The sequence below is a fragment of the Cervus canadensis genome, chromosome 32 (assembly GCF_019320065.1).
Source record: "Cervus canadensis isolate Bull #8, Minnesota chromosome 32, ASM1932006v1, whole genome shotgun sequence".
NCBI classification, from domain to species: Eukaryota; Metazoa; Chordata; class Mammalia; order Artiodactyla; family Cervidae; genus Cervus; species Cervus canadensis.
In genome coordinates this window covers 34,674,111-34,699,634 of record NC_057417.1, presented here as the reverse complement: position 1 = coordinate 34,699,634, position 25,524 = coordinate 34,674,111, and the positions used below count along the sequence as shown (strand labels likewise).

Here is a 25,524-nt window from a genome sequence, read left to right as displayed (position 1 = left end):
TTGTTGAGATTTTTCTTCTGTTCTGATGCACATTGAAAGCTATAAATTTCCATCTAAACCCTGCTTTAACTGCATCTCATAGACTTCGATATGTTCTGTTTTCATTTAATTAAAGACGTTATCTAATGTTCTTTGTGATTTCTTTGACTCATGGCTATTTTTAAAATTGTTGTTTACTTTCCAAATATTTGAGGATTTCTCAGATTTATTTCTTTTGTTGATTTTTAATTCTATTCCATTGTGGTTGGTGAACATACTTTCTATGGTTACATTCATTTTAAATTTACGGAAGTTTGTCTTTTGGCCTAAAATATTGTCCATCCTGAAGAGTGTACCTCATGTGTTTGAAAAGAACGTGCATTCTGCAGGGCAGGATGTTCTGCAAATGTCAGTTAGGTCAGGTTGGTGATGGTGTTGTTCAGATTGTATCTTTGCTGATTTCTTCTGTCTAGTTTTCTCAGTTATTGAAAGTGGAATATTAGAATCTTCAACTATTATTGGTGTTATTATCTGTTTGATATTGTCTGCTATTGGTATTATTATCTGTTTCTCCTTTCAATTTTGATAATTTTTGCTTACTGTATTTTGGAGCTCTTATGGGCATATTCGTTTATATTTGTCATCTCTTTCTGAGGTATCAACCTGAATATGATTATGAAATGTGTCTCTTTGCCTTTAGTATGTTTCTTGAAGTCTCTTTTGCCTGGTGTTAACTTACCTATTCTGGCTTTTATGTGGTTCCTGTTTTCATGTATTTTTCTGTCCTTTTACTTTCATCACAGTTGTATATTTGAACCTAAAGTGTAAAATTTTGGGGCAACATATATTTGGATCTTGCTCTTTTAATCCAGTCTGACAACTTCTGCCTTTTAATTGAGCCATTTAGTCTGCTCACATGGAATGCAGTTTTTGATTTGACATGGTTGCCGTTTTCTGCATTATTTTCTGCACGTCTTGTCTTTCTCCTGGTCTGTTTCTCTTTTGATGTCAGGTACATGCTTGCAGTGTGCTGTTCTAGTTCCTTTTTAGTTTTTTAAGCTTTACTTCTTTGCATTGTGTTCTTAGTAGTTGCTCGGGGGATTACAATATGCATCTTAACACAAATGATTTCAGATTAACACTGATTTTTGTCGTTGTTCAGTCATCTCCCACAGCTTGCTCAAACTCAGGTCCATCGAGTTGGTGATGCCGTCCAACCATCTCGTCCTCTGTCATCCCTTCTCCTCCTGCCCTCAATCTTTCCCAGCATCAGGGTCTTTTCCAGTGAGTCAGTTCTTCGCATCAAGTGGCCGAAGTATCGAAGTTTCAGCTTCAGCATCAGTCCTTCCAATGGATATGCAGGACTCATTTCCTTTAGGATGGACTGGTTGGATCTCCTTGCAGTCCAAGGGCCTCTTGAGTCTTCTCCAACACCACAGTTCAAGAGCATCAATTCTTGGGCGCTTAGCCTTTTTATGGTCCAACTCTCACATCCAAACATGACTACTAGAAAAGACCATAGTTTTGACTAGACAGACCTTTGTTGGCAAAGTGATGCCTCTGCTTTTTAATACACGGTCTAGATTTGTCATAGCTGTTAATACAGACTTAACTGTGGTAAAGTGCGGAAGCTTTACTCCAGTATAGCTCCATTTCCCCTCCCTCTTTTGTGCTAAATTGTCTTATAAAGTACATCAGTATATGCTAGTCATAACAGCAGTGTAGTGTTATAATTGATGCTGTATGTACTCTTACATTTTTAAAAGAAGTTAAGGGAATGGAAGAGAAGACAATGCATTTATAGTCTTTTATGTTCGTCTGGCACTCATCTCTCTCTGTGGATTTGAATTACCCTGGACGTGACTGCCTTTCAGCCCGAAGTTCTTAGTAAATTTCTTCTGAATCAGGGGCTACTGGCACCAAATTCTCTCGGCCTTTGTCTACGCGTGTCTTTAGTTTGCCTTCATCTCTGAGGACAGTTTCATGGGGTATGGAATTCTCGGTCGACATTCTTTCAGCAAGCTGAGCATGCCTTTCCAGTGCCTTCTCCCCTCCACAGTCTTGGATGGGAAGTCGGCCGCTGACCGTGTCGCTTTTCTCCATCATCTGTGTCTCTCAGCTCTTCGATTATGATGTATGTAGGTGTGGGTTTCTTGTTTTCATCCTTGTTGGGGTTTGTTGATCTTGCATCTGCTAGATGAATGTTTTTCATCAAATTTGGGGAGTTTTTAGCTCTTATTTCTTGAAATATTTTCTTACCCCTTTCTCTTCTCTTCTCCTAGGACTTCTGTCACATATATGTTGGTACCAAGCCCTTGATGTTGTCGCCCACAGATGTCTCAGGCTCACTTTATTTTCCTTATCTATTTCCTAAAAAAAGATTTGTTTATTTGGATGCACCAATAAATATTTATTTATTTAAACATGAGATCTTAGTTGCAACATGCGAGATCTTTATTGCGGCACGTGGGAACTTTAGTTGCGGCACATGGGATCTTGTTCCCTGACCAAGGATCAGACCCGGGTCTCCTGCATTGAGAGTGCAGAGTCTTAGCCCCTGGGCCACCAGGGAAGTCCTCCTCTACTTTTTCTCTCTGTTCTTTAGATTGGATACTTTATTTTGATCTATCTTCAGGTTCACTGATTCTTTCTTCTGCCATCTCAGATTGACTGTTGAGCCCTTCATGAGTTTTTCACTTCAGTTATTACACTTTTGAATTCCAAAATTCTGCTGAATAATTCCTCTCTCTTCATTTAGGTTCTCTGTTTTTTGAGTCCATGTCATAATATTTTCCTTTCATCTTTAAACATGATTGTCTTTTGCCCTTTTTAAAAACAGATTTATGATTGCTGCTTTGAAGTCTTTGCTGTACACCACAACGTCTTGTGACGTTGTGACAGTTTTTATTGACTGCCTTTTATTTGAGTGTGAGTTACCTTTTCCTGCTCCTTGGCATATCTTGTAATTTTGTGTTGAAAATGGGCATTTTGGACAACATCCTGTAGCACCTCTGGATTCTGATTCCCACCCCCCCACCCCCATTTGCTAGGTTTTTTAATTTGTTTATTTTATTTGTTTATTGGGTAATTTGCCTGGACTAAAACTTTGAAATCCATGTCCACTGATGTGTGATGATTGATGTCTTTGCTTAGTCTGTCTTAAAAAACAAACTCCTGGTTTTCTTTTAAATTTCGGCTTCCTAGGGATCCTCTCGGTGTCTGCTTAGCTTAGTGGCCAGTCAGTGATCGGTCAGAGGTTGTGTCAGGCTTTTGCTGTCTGCTGATGGATCCACACGTGGGTTTAGGGGCACCTTCAAGGACCAGGCGGCTTCGAGTCTGTTCTGCCTTGTACTCTCTGCCAGACTCTCTTGCGTCCCCTCTGCGTGTGTCCCCAGGCTCTTGGTGGGCCAGGGACGTGTGAGTTTCTTGGGCTCCGTCTGCTGTCCCCCAGGCGTGCTGCCCATCAGTCGGGTTTATATGGAGAGTTTATCGAGCACGTCTACAGCGGTCACATCTCGTGTCTTTCTCGGCCAGATTTCCAGCCAGTCCCCTGGCCTGTGGCCGCCCCAGCCAGGATCGCAGCCTCAGCCTGGTGGCACAGTTGGCTTTCCTCACTCACTCGCCACTGAGGTTGCTGCTCACTATTGACATCCCTGCTGCTGAGCCCGAGTCTTGTGCCTTCTGCTCTAAATCAAATCAGCCTCTGGCAGTGACGCTTCTGGTTTCCGTGGCCTGCACACTGCTGTCCTGTTCGGGCGATGTCCCAGCCGAGCCTGGAGTGGGGAGATGGAAGCAGTTCCAGGTAAGAATATCACAGATTTTCCCTGACTTACTCAACGTTTTAATCGTGTTTCCTGGATAAATGCCTTTTGGTCAATTTTGAGGATACTGAAATGGTTATTTTTGATCATTTTTTACTATTTTTACAGTTTGGGGGAAAGGATTTGGCAACCCTCTCCCTCCAGTGTGCTGGAAGACCCATCTTGTGGTGCCACCTTCTAAAAACACAACTTTAAAAAACAGGCAGCTCCGTGAATTGCTGCAAAGGGAAATTCGTTTCAGAACCAACTAGTTCAAGAAATAAGACATGACTTGCCTCCCAGGTTGTCTTCGTGTTCTCATGTGATTGTTACCCCCTCTTTTCTCCTTAAAGAGAAACACTTTTCTGATTTTTAATCCTATAGTTTTTCCTGTTTTTATGGTTTATATGAGTGTGTGTGTGTCAGTGTGTGAGAGTCACTCAGTCATGTCTGACTCTTTGCGACCCCGTGGACTGTATCTCGCCTGGCTCCTCTGTCCATGGGATTCTCCAGGCAAGAATACTGGAGTGGGTTGCCATGCCCTCCTCCGGGGGATCTTCCCAACCCAGGGATTGAAGTCAGGTCTGCATTACGGGTGGATTCTTCACCATCTGAGCCATGAGCTACACAATATGTATTCTTCTGAGGCCAGCTTTTTTTACTCAGCACATTTTTGTGAGATCCGTAATGTCGGTGTTGTACATGTCATCTATGTTGCCTGGTATTCCTTTTCCTTTGGTCTTTCCTACTGCTGACGGACGTTTGGGTTTTTCCCAGTCTCCAGCGACTGTGGCTAGTACTGTCATGAGCATTCTTTCACTTGCCTTTTGGTGGGCATGTGCACCGTTTCTGTTGGACAGAAACTTAGCAGTGGGGTTATACATGGTGTGTGCTCAGTTTGAGTAGATGTTGCCAGTTTTCAGAAGTGCTTGTTGGAGTTCCTGCTCTCCTGAGGCCTCCCCACCTGTCAGCCCCAGTTCAGTCCTGGTTGTTCTGCATCCTTGTTAACACTGGATACTGTCCTTTTCATTTTACCCCTACTAAAAGATGAGCACCTTTTCCTGTGTTTATTGACCAAATATTGTTCAAAACTTTTACCCATTTCTTTCTGTTGAGATTCCTGCCTTCATCTTATACACCTGTAGGAATTCTTTATACTCTTTTCCAATCTTGATTATGTAGGTTTTAAGTATCTCCCCCTACCCTATGTCTTGACATTTCCCTCTCCCATTCATGTCTTTTAATGAGTAGTTCTTCATTTTGATGTAGTCCACGTTTTCCTTCAGAGTTGGTGCTTTTTGTTAGCTTAAAGCAAAATCTTTTTTCACTTCAAGTTTCTGAAGAGGTTCCTCTAGATGGTTTATTGTTTTGCATTTGACCTTGAGACTTTCAGTCCATCTGGAATTAATTTTTATTCTATGGTGTGAGGTAGGGATTCAGCTTCATTTCTTTTCACATAAATCCAGTTGATCTTACACCTTTTATTAAAAACACCACCCATTTTCAATGCATTATTTCATCCATTTTAACATTTTTATTTTGCGATCTGTTGTAGATCCCATGCATTCATGATAAATAATTCAGAGAGATCCCTGGTACCTTTTATCCATTTCTCCCCAGGAGTAACATCTTGCAAAACTATATGGCAACTGGGATGTTGACAGTGATACAGTCCAGATACAGAACATTTCCATCAATCCAGAAATCCTTATCGCTTTTTTATAGCCACATAGCCACATTCAGCTCCCTCCCCCAAACCTCATCTGTGACCCCTGGAAAACACTAATCTGTTCTCCATTTCTATGAGTTTTGTCTTTTCAAGTATACTGTATGCATGCAATCACATGGTATGTAACTTTTGGGGCTTGGATTTGTTTTCACTTGGCAAAATTTCCTGGAGGTTCATCCAAGTTTTGTTTTTCAAAAGCCCGTTGTTTTTTGTAGCTGAGTAATGACATTGTTTCTTAGCCTGGTCTGTCTACAGGGCACCCTGTGTGTGTTCATCATGCACGCGAACGTGCTTGCCAGTGTGTGAGCACAGTTTCAAGGCTGTCCATGGCCTTGGTCTCTGTTCCGTTGATATGATGTGTCTGGGGTCTGACGGTACAAATGGGCAAGCAAGGGAATCATAGGATCAAGGGACGCATGGGGAAGAAGCCCAGTTCCCAGCGTGGACCCCACAGGTGTGGGCTGCTAAGGGATCACACATGTGTTTCTGGGTGTTTGGCATAATGTGGGGGTTTCAGATGGTCCTGCTTGCCTGGGTCTGCTGAGGGCTCCTCTGGGTAGGTTTAGTCCACCTCAGCTGGAACCCTTGGGAAGCTGTGGAATCGGTGGCGAGGGCAGAACGTGTCTTGTCGCTTTATTTTCCCTCATTTTGGCGCACCCTCCCACCACGTTGTCCGTTTACCGCCGCGTGTCTCGGTGTGGCCCAGAGTGAAGCCTCCGCAGTCGTGTGTCTGTCGCAGATGGGGGTCTGAGCTTCTTGACCAAGTTCACATGGCCCCTGAAGCAGGGCCAGTGCTGGGGGCTTCTTGGGTCCCTTGGCTTTTGGTTGTCTCCAAGATCCCTCGAGTGGAGATGGGAGCCCTTCCCCAAGCTGACAGGGAGCAGAGCCAATGCCAGTGACAGAATGGGGACTCCTGGAGCTGTTTGCGTAGCTAGCATCCTGGAGAGGACACTGGGTCAGTATTCAGGGACTGGGCTCTAGCCCTGGCCCAGGACTGTCTGACTTACTCTTCATAAGTGGATGGATAGATGGCTGAGGTGGTGGGTTTGTAGATAGATATGAATGGATGATGAATAAAATGGATGGAGGATAATTGGAAGGGTGGATGGATGACAAGATGGATGGATGGATGGATGGATGATGCATGGATGAGTGGATGGATGGTGGATGAACAAACTGGATGGATGATGGATGGATGGATGAGTGGATGGATGGTGGATGAACAAACTGGATGGATGATGAGATGGATGATGGATGGATGGATGGATGAACTGGATGGATGATGGATGAATAAAGTGGATGGTGAGATGCATGGTGGATGAGTGGACAGATGTGTGAGGAATGAAGGAAGGAAGGATGGATGATTGATGAACAGGTGAATGGATGGCTGAAAGATGAGTGAGTAGAGGATGGATGCATTGCTGATGGTGGGTGAATGGATGACGGGTAGAGGCACCTACAGGGACTAAAGACAGTGTCAGCATGGACAGAGGTTTGGAAGACATGGGAATGCAGACGGCCCCTGGCTCAGAGACAAATGGCCCCAGAGGGCAGGTGGAGGTCCTGAGGGCCAGGGAGGTGGCTGGGGCGAGCTCACAGAGGTGGGTACTTACAGAGCTGAGGCTTGAGCCCCAACCTGCAGAGGCCACTTTCAGGCCTCCTGCCAGCCCGTCCCCCTAGCGAGGCAGGGGCTGACCGAGGAGTCCGGCCACCTCACACAGAGGCTAGCAGTGGTCCTGGCTGACAGGGGTCAGCTGGAGCCCTCCTGGATACACCTGGGGTGTGCCGGGGGTCTGGGGTCTCCACCCACGCTGCCCCTTGAATGGCCCTGCAGGTCCTCCGCCCTTCCCCCGAGGTGGGTGAGACCTCGAGGCTGCTGCTGGGGGACTCGCGGCCCCTCCGCCAGTCTCCCCTCTGTGAGGTGGGGCAGGGGCAGGGTTCCCCACGTGAAGTCTGCGCTGGGCTGAGGCCCCGCTGCCCAGCCTTGTCCGCGCCACCTCAGCGCCCCTCGGGCTGGCCGCTGGGGTGGTTTTCCGTGGACCCCAGGGGGGCAGTGAGCGCCAGGGTGCTGTGGAGTCCCCGTGGGCGCTGGCCTCCCTGAGCAGCTGTCTTGGCCCCACACCCAGGATGCCACTCGGCTGCGTCTGGAGGCTGGGCCAGGGAGCCCGGGAAATGTTTAACTTTGAAAAATGGACCTTCACAGCTCATTAGGCGTCCATCGCGTGGCCGGGTGCCTCAGGCGGCTGGGGAGGAGGAGGACGCCGTGGCGTGAAATCACCGGGGTAGTTAAAGGCCGCTCTGCATCCCTGACCAGCCTCTAGCTGCCCAGCCCAGCAGTGCCTGGCCGGCCAGGCGTTCAGGATGACCGTGTGACTGGCAGGGTGGCGTCCAGGCTGTGTGTGCAGCGACCCGATCCCGGCCAGACCCTCCTGGCGGCTTCTGTCTCCTGGCAGCCACTTCTGACGCGGGGTCTCAGTTTCTCCCCCTGCCCGTGACCGGTGGGCTGAGCGGAAGGCAGGGTGGCTGGGAGGTTAGGAGCCACCATGGGGCCTGGGGGAGGGGCTGCTGGCACCCACGTCCCCCGACTCCCGCCCGGGCGCTGCAGCCAACCCCACCCCCCAGGGCTGCTCACTGAGGCCGGGACGGCTCCGTCCGGCCTGCCTGCCTGCGGCTGGGCCGTCAGAGGCTGCGGGCCAGGCCGGGCTGCTCGGTTTGTGGGGCAGAGGCCCCCTCCTGCCTGGGGGAGGGGCTTGTCTCTCCTCGGCCTGGCCGGGCGGACCTGAGGCCAGCAGGGGCGGCCAGGAGGTGTCCATGCCGTCAGCAGAGGCTGGGCTGCCGCGCGATGCTCTCGGTGTGGAGACCTGCTCTCCTGCACCCCACTGTCTGCGGGAGATGTGGGGTCATAGATGGGAGGCACCAGGTTGGACTGCAGCTGGGGGGGCTGGCGGGGGAGAGGCAGGGCTGGGACCTCCCCGCACAACCTCCCGGACTGCCCGAGGGCTCTGTGACCTTGGACGAGCTCCTCCTGTCTCTGGGCCTTGTTTCTAGTCGGGAGTTGAGGGAAGCTTCCCGAATCCCCACCTTGAGAGTTGAATGAAAGGAGACAGTAAAAGAAGGTGCCTGCTTCCCCCCGACCACGTGCTGGGCCGTGGGGGTCAGGGATCAAGGTCCAGGGGAGGCCCAGTTGGGCCGCCCGTGCCCCTGGATAGGCACATGCCATGCACAGCCTGTATCTACCCCGAATGCAGTCCCACCTCTAGGTTAGAACACGCAGGTGTGTGTGCAAGCGTGCACACACGTGTGGGCATGGCGTGGGCACACCTGCAGACCTGTCTGTGTGCCCAGCTTCTGCGGAACCTCAGGGGTGCCCAGGGCCCCACCTGAACACGCTGCCTGCCCTGGCTCGTCCCCATGGCAACCCCAGGAATGGAGCAGGTGTCTGGGAGACCTGGATCGGTGCTGACAGGTGGGTGCATGTGGTGGGGTCCCCAGGGGCGGCTAGAGAGCCAAGAGCATCAGAGCCCCGGGATAGGGGCTCCCGGAAGATGGGGCAGTGCTCCCCTCTGCCCAGGAAATGCCCCCCAGAGCAGGAGCAGGTGGGGGCTCCCGGAAGATGGGGAAGTGCTTCCTCTGCCCAGGAAACACACCCCCAGAGCAGGAGCAGGTGGGAAGCTTCCGGAAGTCCCCATCTGGCTGTGATTCACGCAGGATGTGCCAGGGCCTTCACCGCTGAACAGCGCCCCGCCCCCACGGGTGCCCGACGCAGCGGGGAGTCCTCTGGAAGTGCTGGGCTCCTGGACTTGCTCCTGCCTTCTGAGAGGGAAACCGAGGCTGTGGACAGCCTCAGCCACGGCCTGCCCACCTCTCTGGGCAGATGTGGCCCCGCCACCCTCTATCTGGAAGGAGTCGGCCAGGGCAGGTGGCTTCCCTGCGTCCTGTGCTGTGTGGCCGGTCACCCGAGCGCGGCCTTTGCTGCAAGACCAGGCAGGCCCAGTCCCGATCCTCCCGTCTGCCCGCCCGTGAAGTCATCTGCTCAGCTGGCAGCGTTCCCATGGCAACAGCAGTGACGTCACAAAGGGCCTGGGAGGATGGGGGGGTGAGGACAGAGAAGGGGACTTCTGGCTTCTCAGTCACCCACAGGCATTGCTGCGGGGATGAAAGGGGGCCGGAGTGTCCCCCACCGCCTAGAGAAAGGAAACCCCTCCCTCAAGGGGGTGACCCCCCAACCCGCTGCCCAGGTGTGGAGATTCTAGCAGGAGTGAGGGCAGAGACACAGGCTCAGAAGGCATCACGGTCGCCGCGTCTGGGCGGCCGGGCTCTTCCGGACTGGCCCTGAGGTCCTCCAGCCGCACACCTCGCCTGGGGCCTGCCTGGGTTCCTGAGACCACAGGCAGCTGACCCTGCATGGTGGGGGTGGGAACCAGACTAGAGTTTCTGGGTCTCATAGGAACTAGCCTGAGATGCACTGCAGAAGAAAACAAACGCTTCCTGTGAAAGGGCGGTGGGCGCCCTGGGAGGCCCTGTCCTGACCACCCAGCTGCCCATCAACGCGGGGCGAGGCTGCTGCCCGCTGCCTGGCCGCAGGTGTGGGGGCATCCCTCCTGCGGGGGCCAGACGCAGCCTCCTGTTCCACCTGGGGCCGTTGGGGGCCCCTCGCCCGCCTTCCTGCCTCTGTGCCCGTCGCCGCTCACGTGGCATCATGAACGACGCAGGGCACGCCGCTGCTGAGCTCTGCAGTCCTGCGCTCACTCGGTGCTGGAGGAGGAACCGGCCCTCCGACCTGGAACCTGCTCCACCCCCAGCCCGGCCAGGACTGTGACGCCTGCCTCCCCTCGTGACGTCCACTCAATGCTCCTGCTGGCCCGGATGCTGGACACCTTCGTCCCCTCAACACCTGAGAACCAGCCTCAGTCCAGAGTGACGGGGACCCAACTCCCAGTGCCAGCCTGCGCCCTCCCCCTTGCACCAGCCGTGGGGCCAGGCAGGTGGAGGCAGGAGCCCACCGGAGGCAGAGGAGTGGGCACAGCCCCGCCCCGCCCGCACTCTGAAAGCCTGGCTGGTTGAAGGCGTCCCTGACTCCTGTTCACTGGTTCAAGGTTCACTCAGCGAGCCTCGTGGGCCCCCCGGCCCCGCGCCAGGCCTGGGGGTGGGAGGCCAGTCCTTGTCCTTGTCGGTGAGCCCCTGTGGAGCGCGTCTGCGTGCTTGGCCTGAGCTGGTGTAGCCGCCAGGAAGCGACGCGGGCCCTTCCCATGTGGAGTTGACGTCAGTGGGGGTGGCGTGCAGACGCAGAAGTGAGCGCGGTGCTGGAGGACAGGGCCCAGCGGACGTGGCCTGGGGCGGTCCGCCGGCTCCCTCCATGTCGGCAGGCTGGGGAGGCTTTCTGGAGGAGGCGGCGTTGAGCGCTGGTCCAGGCCAGGGCCCAAGTCCCCCCACCATCTGCCTTGAGATCTGGGAGAAGCCCCTACCCTTTCTGGCTGGGGCTTCCCGGCAGGCGTGTGGACGTCCGGGGAGATGGGGTGTCAGAGGGTTTGCTGTGAGTGGGGCGGGGTCAGAGGACGGGGTGCTGGTGGTCCTGGGGAGGAGGAGCCCCCACCCTCTGGCAGAAGAGATGCCGCTCAGGCCCCGGAGGGAGTGGCCGGCAGGGTCTCCTGCCCGTGTCCACTCATAGAGGCGCAGATGAGAGCCTGGGGCTTCGGCCCGGCGAGGATGACAGCCCCTTCTGCCCATCCGCCCCGCTGAGGATGTCTGGGTGGTGGGGGGGGTGCACAGACCAGGAGGCTGTCCCTGGCCTCGGCGAGCCCCCGCTGCCTGTCTCTGCTGGCGCTGAACGTCGGGTCCATGGCCCACGCAGAGGCGAGGCTCTGGCGGGAGTGTTTGGGGTCAGGTTCCTGTCCAACTCCTGCTCACTGGCCGTGGGGCCCCGAGACTATGGTCTCATCTGTCAGAAGAGCTCCCAGCGGGAGGAGGACAGCTCACCGTGGGCACATTTATTTCCTCTTTGATTTCCAGCCCTTTCAAGAATCTGCCCGCCCCCCACCATATTCTTCTGGGAATGTGTCTTTTTTCTGCTTTTATCAGTGTTGCCGTCGTGAACGGGGAAGGTGTGTGTCATCGTCGGCAGATGGGCCTGAGCAGGTGTCGGCCGGGCTGGAGCGCACGGGCCTCCCTGCCGGGGCCCTCGGGGAGGGCGGCACCTGTCCCAGGCTGCCCGGCAGCGGGGATAAAGGGGAATCCTGGCAGGCTGCGCTCAGCCTCGGTGCTCACCTGCCGCCTGGGTCCCCAACCGGGGCCACCTGCCCGGGTCGAGTGAAGAGAGAATGGCCTGGAACACAGCACCCGTGGGTGCTTGCTGTGCCAGCTCAGAGCTCAGCTGGCCGGGTGGACTGGGGGCTGGGGTCCTGGACCGCCTTGAGGAAGGAGCCAGTCACTGGACCGATGGTGGAGGGTGTGGGGGTCCTGCCGCTTTTCTGGCCCGTTTCTAAGGAGGGTTTTCTGGAGCCCCCAGGACAGTGACAGGCTCTTCTGGGGATCTCACTTCTGTCTAGATGTATGTTTTTAACTTTGCATCTACAGTGGAACAGCTTACCGCGTTTAGCCAGCGAGAGTCCGAGGGTACCTCAGCCATCACTTCAGGCAGACAGGCACATTTGAAGCCTCATTCTCATATTTCTAATAAGCACTTATCAAATTTACAGCTCTTGCATAGGACTCATCAGGCTCCTGCCTCCCCGGCGTTCCCGCCTCCCCTTCGCTGCGGTTGTCTCCTGCTTCGCACCCTCCGAGCTGGCTCTGCCTTTGCTCAGCAGATTAGCACGTCAGCTCCTGTCGGCCGAGGGGTGACGGGGCTGCAGCCGCAGAAGGTGGGGTGAGGGCCCCAGGCACGTTAGCATCAGCCCTGAGTTCTCCCAACATCGAAGCATCAGGCCATCCTGGATTGCAAAATGTTAATTAGCACCAGCACTTTTTTTTTTTTTTTTGGCCTGGCATTTTAATATATGTAATAAGTATTATTTCCCAATTATTTTTTTTATTTCCAAAGAGAACTATTTCTTCTCTAAAGCAAATTAGGAAAATGCTCAAAGGGGAAATGAACTGTGGTCCCACCTGGAGAATGGCCTTCTAGGCTCTTCTTCATTTGAGGATGACGGTTTGTTACAGTGTTGGTATCAATCACCCTTAAAAAAAAACCACACAACAAACTGAATCATAACTTACCTACAGAGACGCACACAGACCCCAAGGTACTGTTTACTGAATTTTTCATCAAGTGTAACCAGCACCTCCGTCAAGAGGCAGAACCCACCAGCTCCTGGAAGTCACCTCTTGGCCTTTTGGGGTCATGTACCGCCCATGGGTGACCACAGTTTTGGCTTCTAGCGGCATCGTTTTGACGGACTTTGCTGCTGGCTCAGTGGTAAAGAACCCGCCTGCCGATGCAGGAGAGGTGGATTTGACCCCTGGGACAGAAAGATCCCCCAGAGCAGGAAGTGGCAACACACTCCAGTATTCTTGCCTGGGAAGTCCATGGATAGCAGGGCCTGGCACGCCTCAGTCCATGGGGTCACAGAGTCAGACACGACTTGGTGACTCAACAACAAGCACAGGTTTGTCTTCTCACGTTGTGTGAACGGAATCACAGATCACACGCTCTTCATGTCTGGCTGCTTTTGTTGCACGCTTCACTCGTGAGAATCACGTTCCTCTGTTGGACGTGATGGCCCCTCCATCTTCATTGCTGTGTAATATTCCCAGGTGTGCAGACGTCCCCATCTGTCGGTCCCTTCTGGCACTGAGGAGCTGTTTCCAGCGTGGGCTGCTCTGAATGGTGTTGCTAAGAACACCCTTGCACGTGTGGTTTGCGGGTGTATGTTCATGTTTCTGTCCATCTGGGAGTGAACTGCTGGCTCTGATCATTCACAGATCTTGAGCGGTTTCCAAGCTGCAAAATTTTCATCAGCATTATTAAAATGATGGTGCAGTATTTAGAGAGGGTGTCCTGTAACAGATTCACAGTCCTTCTCCTCATAGCGAACACTTAGGTGATTTCCAGTTTTTTTCTCTTCTATATTAAGAGGCAGTGGAAGTCTCTGGCCCAGCTCCTCTCTGGGATTATTTCTTTATGATAGGTTCTTGGGAGGAAGACAGTTGGCCCAAGGGCTGAACTTTCCTCCCCCACTCCCGGGACTTTTTCAAATTGTCAGATGGGCTTTCCAGGTGGCTCATTGGTAAAGGGCTTCCCTGGAGCTCAGATGGTAAAGAATCTGCCTGCAGTGTAGGAGACCCAGGTTTGATCCCTGGGTTGGGAAGATCCCCAGGAGAAGGGAATGGCAACCCACTCCAGTATTCTTGCCTGGAGAATCCCATGGATGGAGGAAGCTGGTGGACTACAGTCCATGGGGTCACAGAGTTGGATACAACTGAGTGACTGCCTTGGTAAAAGAGTCTGCCTGCCAATGCAGGAGATGGCGGTCCGATCCCTGGGTCAGGAAGATCCCCTTGAGGAGGTCACGGCAACCCACTCCAGTGTGCTTGCGTGGAGAATCCCATGGACAGAGTAGCCTGGCGAGCTACAGTGCATGGGGTTGCAGAGTCGGACAGTCCTGAGTAACTGAGTGTGCACACATACTTGCAGTGAGTAGTATGTACAGAAGAGTGCTGAAATCATGTATGAACGTGGAAAGGATGATCATCGTGTGGACACTGCACAGCCACAGTCAAGGTTGAGAGACTTCGATGGAACTTCGGGGTGGGGTCTCTGGGCTCAGAATGTACCGGCGTGCGTCAGTCTCCTCCTCGGCGTGGGGGTGAAACGGCCCCCGGAGCAGAGGATGTCTTCCTGTCTCACCACGTCCCCAACACAACACTCCTGAGACTTCTGAAGCTTTTCTGTCTCCATAAATAATGAAGTTGAGCATCTTTTATGGTTTGATGTTCTGGAGCCATTTGGATGTCCTCATTTGGGAAATGCCTTTTCAAGACCTCTCTCCATTTTCTGTATTGCTGAGGTGCCTGTATTTTCCCCTTGAATCTGTAGGAGTTGTCCATGGATTCGGGATGGACAACTCGGAGTAGATTGTTGTCCTTGTTGTTCAGTTGCTAAGTCGTGTGTGACTCTTTGCGACCCCGTGGACTGCAGCCCACCAGGCTTCCCTGTCCTTCACTATCTCCCGGAGTTTGCTCAGGTTCATGTCCATTGAGTGGGTGATGCCCCCACCATGTCATTGTTAGAGTAGATAGAAGGCTGTGTTCGAATATCTGTGGCTTGTGTTTTTATTATGTTATTTTTCAAGAGCAAGAATTCTTCACTTTTTAAATTTCTTCTTGTGGTGAAAACTGTTTTAAGATTTGTTCTTATAGCAACTTTCAAGTATGCATTATGCATGTGTGCAATCAGCTGCAGCTCTGTGACTTCATGGACTGTAGCCCACCAGGCTCCTCTGTCCATGGGGCTTCCCAGGCAAGAATACTGGAGTGGGTTGCCATGCCCTCCTCCAGGGGATCTTCCTGACCCAGGGGTCGAACCCACATCTGCATTGGCGGGTAGATTCTTTACCACTGAGACACCAGGGAAGCCCCGGGAATTCTTCACTTTTATGGAGTAGAGTTGATCATGTTCTTGTGTGGGTCCAAGGGAAGGAGACCTTCCTTGCTTCCGGGTTGTCCATGTATTTTTCTGCTATCTCCTTAGGTATATGGTTCTTTTCTCATTGAGGTCTGTAATCAGCCTGGAATTGATCTTTCATGCGGTGTGAGGTAGGGGTCTGGTTTCGTTTTCCTCCCGGATGTCTGACTTCCTGAGTTACTGGCCTCCTTGATCATCACAGGGGCTGGGTCCCAGCTTGGTGGGGAGCCTCCGGTTTGATCCGTGGGCTTGTTTTCTGATCTCGTACCGCGAGCAACTGCTTCAGCGCCTTTGGTTGTGTAATAAACGATCTGATGAGTAATCCCCCCCCCCCCCGCCACTCCACCTTGTTCTTATTTAGGACCATTCTAGGCCCTTGGCTCTTCCCTATAAATTTCAGAGTCAGCTCGTCAGGTTCCACAGAAAGAAAAAATTTCCAGGATTTTGATTGTGATTGCATAGAATCTGTGGATCAATTTGCAGTGTTGAATTTTAATAAGCGTTCATGTTCTGCTTACTACAGATGTATAGAGATTCACTTGACGTTTGAATATGGATTTTATATCTAGTGCTCTTAAGTTCCGTCATCCATCACTGCATTTATACATTCTTTGGGACTTTTTTTTTATGTAACACCTGTGAATAACTAGAGTTGTTTCTCCCTTTCTGAGTCATATCATTTTAATTTCTTTTTCTGGCCTTATTGCAATGGCTGAGCCCACTAGTGCAGTTTTGAGTAGAAGTGGTGGTAGCAGGCATCCATGTGCTGTCCTTGGTCTCAAAGGGAAAGTTTTAGCTTCCCCATTAAGCCTCTTGTCTGCTATAAGCTGTGCACACTTTAGAAGCTTTTTATCTGTATTGCCAAATGACTTTCCAAAAAAATTGTGCCAGTTTCGCCATAACCTTCGCAGCACTTATCTTTAGTTGCCTTTTTTTTTGGTGGTGGTTTTTAGATCACTGTTTATTTGATGAGCCTATATGGTGTCTCAGTGTAATTTAAAAATTTGCATTTCCCTAATTATGCAAGAAGTTGAACACTGTCTCATATATTTGTTAACCAACTGTGTTTTCTCCTTTGTGTCTGTTTCTCCCGTTTGTTTATACGTTGTTAGTGGTTCCCTAATCAATTTGAATTCTTTACATAATGAAGTTATCATTTCTGTCACACTTGCTATAAATAGTTTTCCCTGTATGTTGTACATCTTATTTTTTTTTTTAATGTTCTTTTACCTTATTTTTATATGGTCAGATCTGTCTCTCTCTTGTACAATTTATCCTATCCCTCCAGAGCTTGGAAAGCCTGTCTCCCTCCTGAGGACTGCTAAGTATTGAATTCTGTTTTCATCCAGTTTTTTTTTTTTTATGGTGTAATATTTCATATTTAACTGTTTACTCCATCTGGAATTTGTGGGGCTGTGGGGTGTGAAGTGAGGAGTTAATTGCCGCTCGCAGTTAAAGGGGGAAGGGGCCTCATTTGCACTTCCAAGCCTGGGGCCCTGGCTTCCCTTCTGCGGGGCTGAGTGGGAAGAGATTAAAGGGAGGGGGGGAGGTGGTGTGTCTGCAGCCAGCCTGGGAGCTGTAATTACCTCGTCCCTTGCTGCCGCTGCCTGACTTTAAGTCAGAAGCAAAGAGCTGTCAGGCCGGCTGAGGAGCGTCCAGGGTGATCACAGGCCGCTCTCTCCTGCGTCTGGGACTGAGTCTCCCGTCTGCAGAGGGGTGGCACTGATGACCCCTGTCCTGCAGAAAGCGGGGTGGGGGGAGGGGTGGGGAGGGGGCCAGGCCGGCCAGGCACAGGTCCCGGCTCCATGTGTGGAGTGACTCCTCTGAGCCTCGGTTTCGCTGGAGACCAGGGTGATAAGACTGAGGTGCCCGCCTGGTGGGGCGGGGTGGGGGCTGCCTGGTCGTGTCTCCGCTGTCGTGGTCACTATTCAGGGGTCCCAGCTCTGATGGGCCGGGGACATCCCATCCCCTTCGTCAGCGCCCCAGACTGAGCTGGGTGTCTGCTTCCCGACCCAGGGAGCGGGCCTGGGGAACACTGCCGGCAGGGTTCCGCTGCCCCTCGGCCTGTCCTCCTTGCAGGCCTCAGGTGCCACTGGGACCCCTCCCGCCCCGCTCCCTCCTGACTTCCCTCCACTGGAAACCAGACACTCCACACCGCGGGCCCGACAGAGCAGGGAGAAGCCACCTGGTTCCCTTCACGAGTCCCCAGCCTGGGATGAGCCCAGGGACCCTGCCCTGAAGGGCCGTATCAGGAGCCTTGAGGCAGGGCGAGGGGGAGTCTGCCGTCTGTCCAGTTCTGCGGGCAGTGGAGGGAGGTGGGGGTGCTGAGGAAGGGAGCGCTCCCCGGAGCCCCCCAGAGGCAGGAGGGAGCTGAGACCGTGTGGGGCACCCCTGCTCTCTGGACGCCCCAGGAGGGCACTGCCTACAGCAGATACCAGGGAGGGGCCTGGGCGCTCAGTCCCCGCCCTCCCCCGCCAGTCCCATCCCCCAGCCCACGAGTCCCCTCTGAGTGGGGGGTCCCCGCCCTCTCTGTGGGGTCGGCACCAGGGTGGGGCCTGGGCTGGCAGCGTCCCACGGCTGAGTCTGCTGCGTGCCAGGCCCGGCGAGGCGGAGAGGGTGGCTGGCTGGTGCGGGGCAGTGGGGTCAGGTTGGGGCGGAGGCCTTTGTGAGGGGGAGCGCGCACGCCGGGGGCGGAGAGGCCGTGGAGCGTCAGAGTGAGGAGCCGAGCCTGAGCTCGGCGGGTCGGGGGTGCACCCTGGGTCCCACTTCACAGGCGGGGTCTGGCTCCGGACCCGTGAGGCAGGCCCAGGTGGAGCGGGACGTTTCCTGCCGCCCGGAGTCCCCGCGCCCCCGCCCCGTGGGGGGTGCGGGGCGGAGGAGAGGGCCTGGGGGGGGTGGGGGCGCGGCGCAGCTGCGGAGGCGGGCTGCTGGCATCAGCAGGGGCCCCTCCTCCCCTCCCCAACAATCATGGTAGAAAATATGCAAATGGTATAATTACTGGTATTTGTTTTGCTGATATAAGTGCTTGAAATGCAAATGTCAAGTTTGGGCCTTTCCTTTGTCCCACCCTCACCCGGACTGACGTCTTCGGGGGGACGCGTTGCTCCCTCCAAGGAGGAGGGTTGGGGACCCCCACCCCCACCCCCACCGCCCACCTCTGCTGCCGGAGGGGCATCCGGACGCGGTGGGCTGCTGAGCCCCTTCCCGACCGTGTCCACGGCGCTGCTCAGAAGGGAGGCCTCGGGTATCCCCACCGTGTGGCCTGAGGCCTGTCGGTCGGCCCCCAGCCCCAGGTCACCTGTCCCAGGGGTGGGCCATAGCCGCGAGGCCCCCGGGGCAGCTGAGGGAGGTTTGGGGCCCGCGCTCCCACCTGAGAAGCCCGGCACAGGTCAGTCTCGGTAAATAGGAGACTCAGAGTCCCCGGGAGGCCTTTGGGGTCCCTGGTGAACCCCCAGCATCATGTGTGTGTGCCCGCCTGCCCGGGAGGGGCGGGGATTGTCACCGTCAACCCCTCCAACTCAGGGGGCCTCTGGGGCTTCTGGGGCCGAGCCCTGTGGGTTCAGACCGGCCTGGGCGGTGGCCAGCGAGGGGTGGTCACCGTCATCCCCGTAGTTTGGAGGGGGAGCTGAGGCTTGCCGAGGTCACACGGGTCGGACGCCGGGCTCCCTCTCTAACCGCCTCCGACCCCCAGGTCTCCCGCCCAGGCCACGCCCCTCCCCGGGTCTCCCGCCCAGGCCACGCCCCCCGAGCCCGCACCCTCAGCCACTGGCCTCACCCGGGCTCCTCCCGCCTCGCTCCCGCGAGGCCAGCATCTCTGGTCTGTTCAGGCCTGTGATTTCCGGTAGCAGCACAAGCGCTGTCTTAATACTGGGGTAGGCTCAGCCCCAGAGAGGCTCCCGCTGGGCCCCAGGGTGGTGCTCCGGGCCGCTGGGAAAGGCTGAGTGGGGTCAGAGGCAGGCGGGGTGGTCCACCTCCCCTGGGGTCCGCGTGGTGGGATGCTGGCTGGGGCTGAGTTTCAGTAAAGCGGAGTGAGTGGGTACACACAGGCCCGGAGGGTGTGCCTGCGCGTGCACCCGTGTGATCCGTGGGTCTGCAAGCGATGCCGGCGGGGCAGTGTGAGCGCAGGACTGGGCGCTGGCCTGCTCCTCCTCCGCCTGCGAGCCGGCCCACTCGGCCCCGGCGCCACCCGGCGCCGCCCAGGCAGCAGGGTGCGGGTCCCCGGCCTTCCAAGTCTGCAGTCAGGACTGGGTATAGAGCAGGCAGTCAGCACGCGCGCCTTCCCGTTTCTCCTCTGGGGCCTGGTGGGCGAGGCAGCCCTTCTGCCTGCTCTGGGCAGCTGGAAGGCCGACCTGGCGTAGTCAGGGTCCCCAGGACCTGGGAGAGGAGAGCGGAGGCCGCCCTGGGTGGGCAGAGGCTGTGGGTGGGAGCAGCTTTGGCCTCCCGCCCCTGGTCCCCCAGCTTCCGGCTAGGCCAGGAAGTCTCTTGGGAGCTTCTGAGCCCCCGCGTTTTATTTTTATTCCAATTACCTTTTCCTAGGCAGGTTTGGCCTCATTAGCATATTCAAATGAATCCATTATTATTTCAATTAGCTGTTAAGTAATTAAGTCTAATTGATGAGCATTCCCCCCACTTCCCCACATATTTTTTGGTTATTTACATCCGCTTCTAACCAACAATTTTAGGTAATTACACGCCACTCACTCATTTATTTGCACACACTCTAGCACCACAGGCGCCCTCCCCCCAGCCCCGGAGCCTGGGGGCTTCCAGTGGGGGTGGGGGCTTCAGGCTGACAGCCTGGGGACCCCCTCAGGCCCTCCTGAGCGTCGCTGCCAGGCTTCCAGGGGCTAAAGGTGTCCCAGCGCCCCCCTTACTCCCAGAAACCACTTGTCCCAAAGACAGCACCTCCTCTGGGCAGGCCCCTAGCCCCCCAACCAGCTGGGATACACAGGCCTGCAGTCAGAAAGGCCGAGAGCGAGGGACCCGACTTCTCACTGTGCCTCTGCTGTGTCCCCCCTCCCTGCAAGAGGCGCCCCCTGCCTCAGTTTCCCTGCCTGCAAAGAGGGATCCAGTGACTGCGGAGTGAGGGCTCACGAGGCTGGGAGGGCACTCAGGGTCTGCTGCGGTCGGTCCAGGCAAGTGATGGATGACGGGTCACAGCTGGTGGGCGGGTGCGGGGGCTCCGGCTGTAAACTTCCTAAGCATCGGCCAGAGCCTGGCGTGGGTCTGGGGGCCCCTGCACAGCATCTGGGCCACCACACGGTGGAGCGGGCCAGAGCCCCAGCAGCGACCACAGGCCCAGCCAGCCTGAACTCTGAGGTTCTGTCATCTCTGTTTCTGCGTTGGCCCTGCCCTCTGCCCTCCTCGAGTACCGGAAGCCCCGGCCTTTCTCTTCTGTGACCCATGTGCAGGCGCGCCCAGGGCGGAGGCTTCTGTGTGCCTGGCCGGCGGGGTCTTCCAAATGCCCCCACGTCCTCCTTACCTCCACTCGCTCTATCTCCACACAGCAGGAGCTGCCGGAGACCCTGTGTCCTGCCTGGACCCCCATCTCCCTGCGTGTCCTGGAATGAGGAGGTGATGCCCGCGACCCCCATGGGGAGGAATCCACCCGCCTGGGCTCTGCAGACGGGTCAGCTCACCGGCGGGCCCTGAGCTGAAGGTAAGGGCCACCTCGCCTCATGGGCCGTCTGGACAAGGCGGGCAGGGCAAGTCCTACGACCTGGAGGCAGGGCTGCTGGGTCATGGGCGGGCCTGCAGGCCTCCGTGAGACCCGCTGTCCAACAGAAACAGACGGCCTTCAGCGTCCAACTCTCATGCAGCGGCGATGCCCACCTCAGGGAGGAGAGATGGCCAAGGCTTCAGGGCCCCCTTGGGCCCGACAGGAGGAGCTCAAGGCTTTAGGAGACCTGGGAATGGTCTCAGTTGGGGCGGCTGTGCTCCGGCCTGTCGGCGTCCTCCCCGATGGGGCACCAGTGCTGTGTGGGTTAAAGGAGGTTTCGTCTTCTCCGCTTTGTGGGAACAGATGCAGCGTCGGGTTGCAGCGTACACCGCCGTGCCCACCGTGAGGCCTGTGCGTGTTGACATGCCTCGTGTCTGCTTGCAGACAGGCTCTTTATCCTGAAGACGGACGCTGGACTGAACGCCCCAGTGAGTGAGGGGGTCGGAGCTGCCCTGCAGCGGCCGGGGGTTCGGTGACCAGCGGTGCCGTGTCTGCTGGCGCCTCGCTCCAGCTGGAGAGTGGCCGGACGGGCTGTCTCCCGTCAGCCCAGAAGTCGCGGACGCCCCCTCTTCGGTTGGTGTCTCGGTTTCCTGGGCCACGGGCACTTCCCAGGCCTCTGACTCGGCAGCTCTGACTGGGCTCCTGGGCCTGTGCTGTGGGGTATCTGGGCTGACAGCTGGGCCGTCGTCTCACTGAACCAGCAAGGGTGCTGTTGGTCAGCCACGCGGTGCGCTGAGCACTGACCGCGGACTTCAGGTTTGGGGTGTCTCGTAGACTGCTGCCTGCTGTAGAGAGAATTCTGTAAGCTGAGTTTAAAGTGACCGTGACCTTACGCTCTGCTGACGAGGCACTGGGGAGTTCGCGAGGCTTCCTCCTCCATCACACACTCCCCAGGCTTCTCTGTGGCTTTAGACGGAGGCCTCTGGGGGGTGGCTCTGGAGGGGCGCAGACAATGGGGACAACCCACCGCCGTAACCGAGGCAGCGGGGGTCTGGGCAGGCCTGGCCTGGGTGGGGATCAGCGCGCAGGCGCGGGGGCTGGGCCTGGTGGGCAGGGCGGGGCAGAGAGCTGGGCTGGGACCGGATCGTGGGGTTCAGCCACCTGGCCACTGCTCCGTCCCTCATTCTTCAGACGCCCATCGAGAGCCTGCTGTTGGCCAGAGCCTGGTCATGGTGGCGGGTGGCGACCCTGCCCCCAGTCCAGGGGGTGGTGAGTGTGAGGACGTGCAGGTGGTGCTGGGCAAGGCCTCGCTGCTTTAGCTGATATCGCCACGGAGGTCGGGTGGGAGGAATGGGCTCTGACCGTCACAGCCACCAGCTGCGTGTGACAGTGGTCAGCACCTGCTCCTCAGGTCCCATCTGAAACGGGATGGGGTCCCCAAGAGCCCTTTGCATCGACTTGTTGAGAAGTCGAGAAGACAGGACCATCTGGGGAGGGGTCCGCTCTGACCACCTAGGAGCCTAAGACCCGCTGTGGGCGTCCAGACTGACACACGGCACTGGCGCTGTCCACACAGGTGGTGGAGCGTGGAATCTTCGGGCCCGGCGGGGTGCACTCGGGGTGCTGACCCCAGGCCACCGGCACGGCACCGGGGGGTGCCCGTCAGCCAGGGTTTGGCCGAGGCTCCGGTGTCGGCTCAGTCCTTCCTCACCCTGAGCCTCTGCCCTTGGTGGTGCCGTCTCCCCAAGGTCCCTGAGTCTCTGGCGCGATCTTGGTGTCGGGCAAAACCCACTCTGCCGAGTTGTGGATGTAAAACGCTGGAAAGGTCGCTCACCTCCTCTGATGTCCCATTTTAAAATAAATTCATTGGAGTATATTTGATTTACAATGTATTAGTTTCTGCTGAACAGGAAAGTGATTCAATTACATGTGTGTGTGCCCGCGCGCGCTTTCCCGCTGGGGTTCATCACAGGATATTGAATACACTTGCCTGTGCTGTACGGTAGGACCTTGCTGCCTGTCCATCCTGTGTGTCCTAGTTTGCGTCTGCTAACCGCAAGCTCCCAATCCTTCCCCACCCCCACTCCTTGGCTGCACGAGTCTGCCCTCCATCTGAGTCTGTTTCATAGGTGAATTGATCTGTGGCACATTTTAGATGCCATATACATGGCCTCATACGGCAACTGTCCTCTTTCTGACTTACTTCACTTTTATGACCTCCCGTTTCTTAAACCTGTGAAGTGGCGATAATATCCTTCTCCTCCCACATAAGGAGAGCCTCAGTGGGGACATGTCAACTGCCCCACGTCCGGCAGGCGCTCAGGAAACAGAGGTGGGCACCCCCTCCCCTCCCGGCCCCCAGCCCACCCCAAGCATGAAACAGGAGCGTCGCTGGTCCATCACGTTCCATGAACCTAGCTCTTCCCTGCCCCGCAGGCGCCTGCCCTTCCCAGCTCAAGGCAGGCTGTTCGGGTTTGGGCTCGCCCGAGCTGGTCTGGGCCTCCCCCTGGCTCTGGCCCTGAGCCCTCCGCTCGCCCAGGCTGCGTGTTCCAATGAGCCTGGCGGGAGGCAGACCTGAATGAGTGTCTGTGGGATGAATGGATGGGTGTTTCCCAGCCCTGCCCCACCTGGGAAGGCAGGTGGCAAAGCAGATGGCGGGCCCCTGCGGGCCTGGCAGAGGAGCCGGCGCCCTGCCCTCATCTGCTCCTGGAATCTGGGGGTTGGGCGGTTGTTCCCAGATCCCTTCCAGAGAGAACATTTTGTCATTTAGTGACTTGAACTTTCTCAGTCTATTCTTGCCTCCTTCCTCCTCCGTTTCCTGGTCCAAAGGCCTTGTCCCTAGAAGTTGCTTTTATTGAAGCAGTGACTAAGAGTCCAGGAGGGACCTTCTGAGCGCTCTGATGACCCCAGGTGACCCGTGGGGCAGGGCCCGCTCTGGGCTGGCCCCGTGTTCAGCACCAAGGACAGAGCCTCCGTGGGCCCCTCTGGGCTGCAGCGGGCGGTCTGGGAGCCGGCAGAGCTGGAGCCTGGTGCCCCCCTGTAAGACCCTTCCCCTCTCCAGGCCTCGGTTTTCTTGAGAAATGGGGGTGATGCTCTCCCCAGCAGAGCCAGCATGACATAGGGGTGACTTGCCACCCAGCAACTGTCAGGACGCGCCCCCCTCCTACATGTCCCTGCCCCGCCCCCAGCCAGGCCCCCCCCCGCCCCCGCCCCGCACCTCTCCAAGGAGCAGCTATTTATCTGCCAGAAGGTGACAGGCGGCAGTGGCTGGGGTTGGAGCTGCTGTCCAGAGATCAGTTGGCGGCTGCAGAGCAAACAGCCCGAGCTAATTAGCAAAAGGTCACGCCCGCTCCTGGAGGCCCCGCTTTTGAAGTCAGAGCCTCACACAGACAGGCTGGAAGGAGCTGAGGCTTTGAGTTAGTGGCTTGGTTACCAGAATGGCTTCAAAACCCTGCCCACAGCTCATCACTTGACCACCCAGCCCACAGCGCTGAGCTTCACCTTTTAGAAATTCCCGGTGCTGGGGGTCCAGACACCCACTCCCGGCCCAGGCTGGACAAGCAACGGAGACCAGTCCCCAGTGTGCGTCCAGGGCTGGCCTCAAACCCTGCACCCCCTGGGCATCCAGCCCAGAGCCCAGGGGTGGACCATCCAGAGACCATCCGCAGCAGTCACCCACGTACCGCCCCCCACCCCCGCCTTCCCGCTGACTGCATGCTTACTGTTTTTCCTCTTAAGTAAATTTACTTTTTAAAAACTTAAATACATTTATTTAAAAGGGAAGTTTTATGGCACTACTACAAATGGAAAACAAGCCTTCTTTTCCATAAATAGAATTGATAATCATAAAAATAAATTCACTGGAAACAAAACAATGTTATTAAATTCTAGTTGGATGCTGGGGCTCAGGGGAGGCTCAGAGCCCAAGGCCTTCTATCGCTTTATTAAAAAGGGAAAACAGCAAGTGTGCAGAGGTGTTCAAGACGTGCTAGCCCTGACCTGAGACTTTCTCTTGATGTAATCAGAAGCGCTGAAAAGAATTAAACTGAGAGTAACTTTCTAATGAAATTGTTCAGCAGTATTTTATGCTGTGTCAGCTTGGGATTGAATTTGGCTGCACAAGACAGAAGCCTGACACTTGTGTGGCTGAACCCCATGAAGGCGTTCCTTTTTCTCTCGCGTAACGAGTGCGGGTCGTGCAGAGTCTAAGGAGACTCAGCAGGTCAGGTTTCTTGTAGCTTCCCCCTTGGCCAGTCCCAGCATTTGTCCTCATGGCCTCCCAAGGGATGCTGTGCCTCCAGTCATCATGTCTGCATCTCAGGTGGGAAAAGCAGGAGAGGTGAAGGGAAGGGAGCATGCTGGCCAAGTCTGTTCCTTGTTGCGGGGCAACAACTTGAGCCCATTCTCTTTGCCCGCTGTGGTCCACGATCGCCTGCCTCTGTGGTGTTTGCAAGGCCACGTGCGGCACTTGTGAGCTGAGTCACGGAGGGCATCCTTCCCCTGCTCCGCCCACGCCTGGCCCTGCCGCTCACAGGGGGCTCAGTTTAAGGATGGTTCCCCCCCCCCCCCAGTACAGTTTCCCCTCGCCCAGGGCACCCTTGCCACCTGCAGCGGTGTCCAGGTTCAAGGGCCCAGTCAGCCTGTACAGCGCTGCCAGGGGGGCGGGGCCTGGGTCCCCACCCCCTCCTGCCTCTGGCAAAGCCCCCTTTGGCTTTTGTGTCCCTCCAGCCCGGGG

General features: G+C 55.6%; 1 protein-coding gene across 6 annotated transcripts in view; it reads left to right on the top strand.

Annotated features, from left to right (window-relative positions):
- Positions 1-25,524, top strand: part of ELFN1 (extracellular leucine rich repeat and fibronectin type III domain containing 1) — a 61,344-nt gene that overhangs the window by 15,590 nt on the left and 20,230 nt on the right. For 3 of the 6 annotated variants that reach the window (XM_043456531.1, XM_043456530.1, XM_043456532.1), the window contains one exon: positions 20,638-20,789. The gene's annotated coding sequence lies outside the window, so the exon portion shown is untranslated. Of the gene's footprint in view, positions 1-3,669; positions 3,782-20,637; positions 20,790-25,524 lie in introns of those variants that run through there. The other 3 variants (XM_043456534.1, XM_043456533.1, XM_043456535.1) reach the window with 2 other exon arrangements.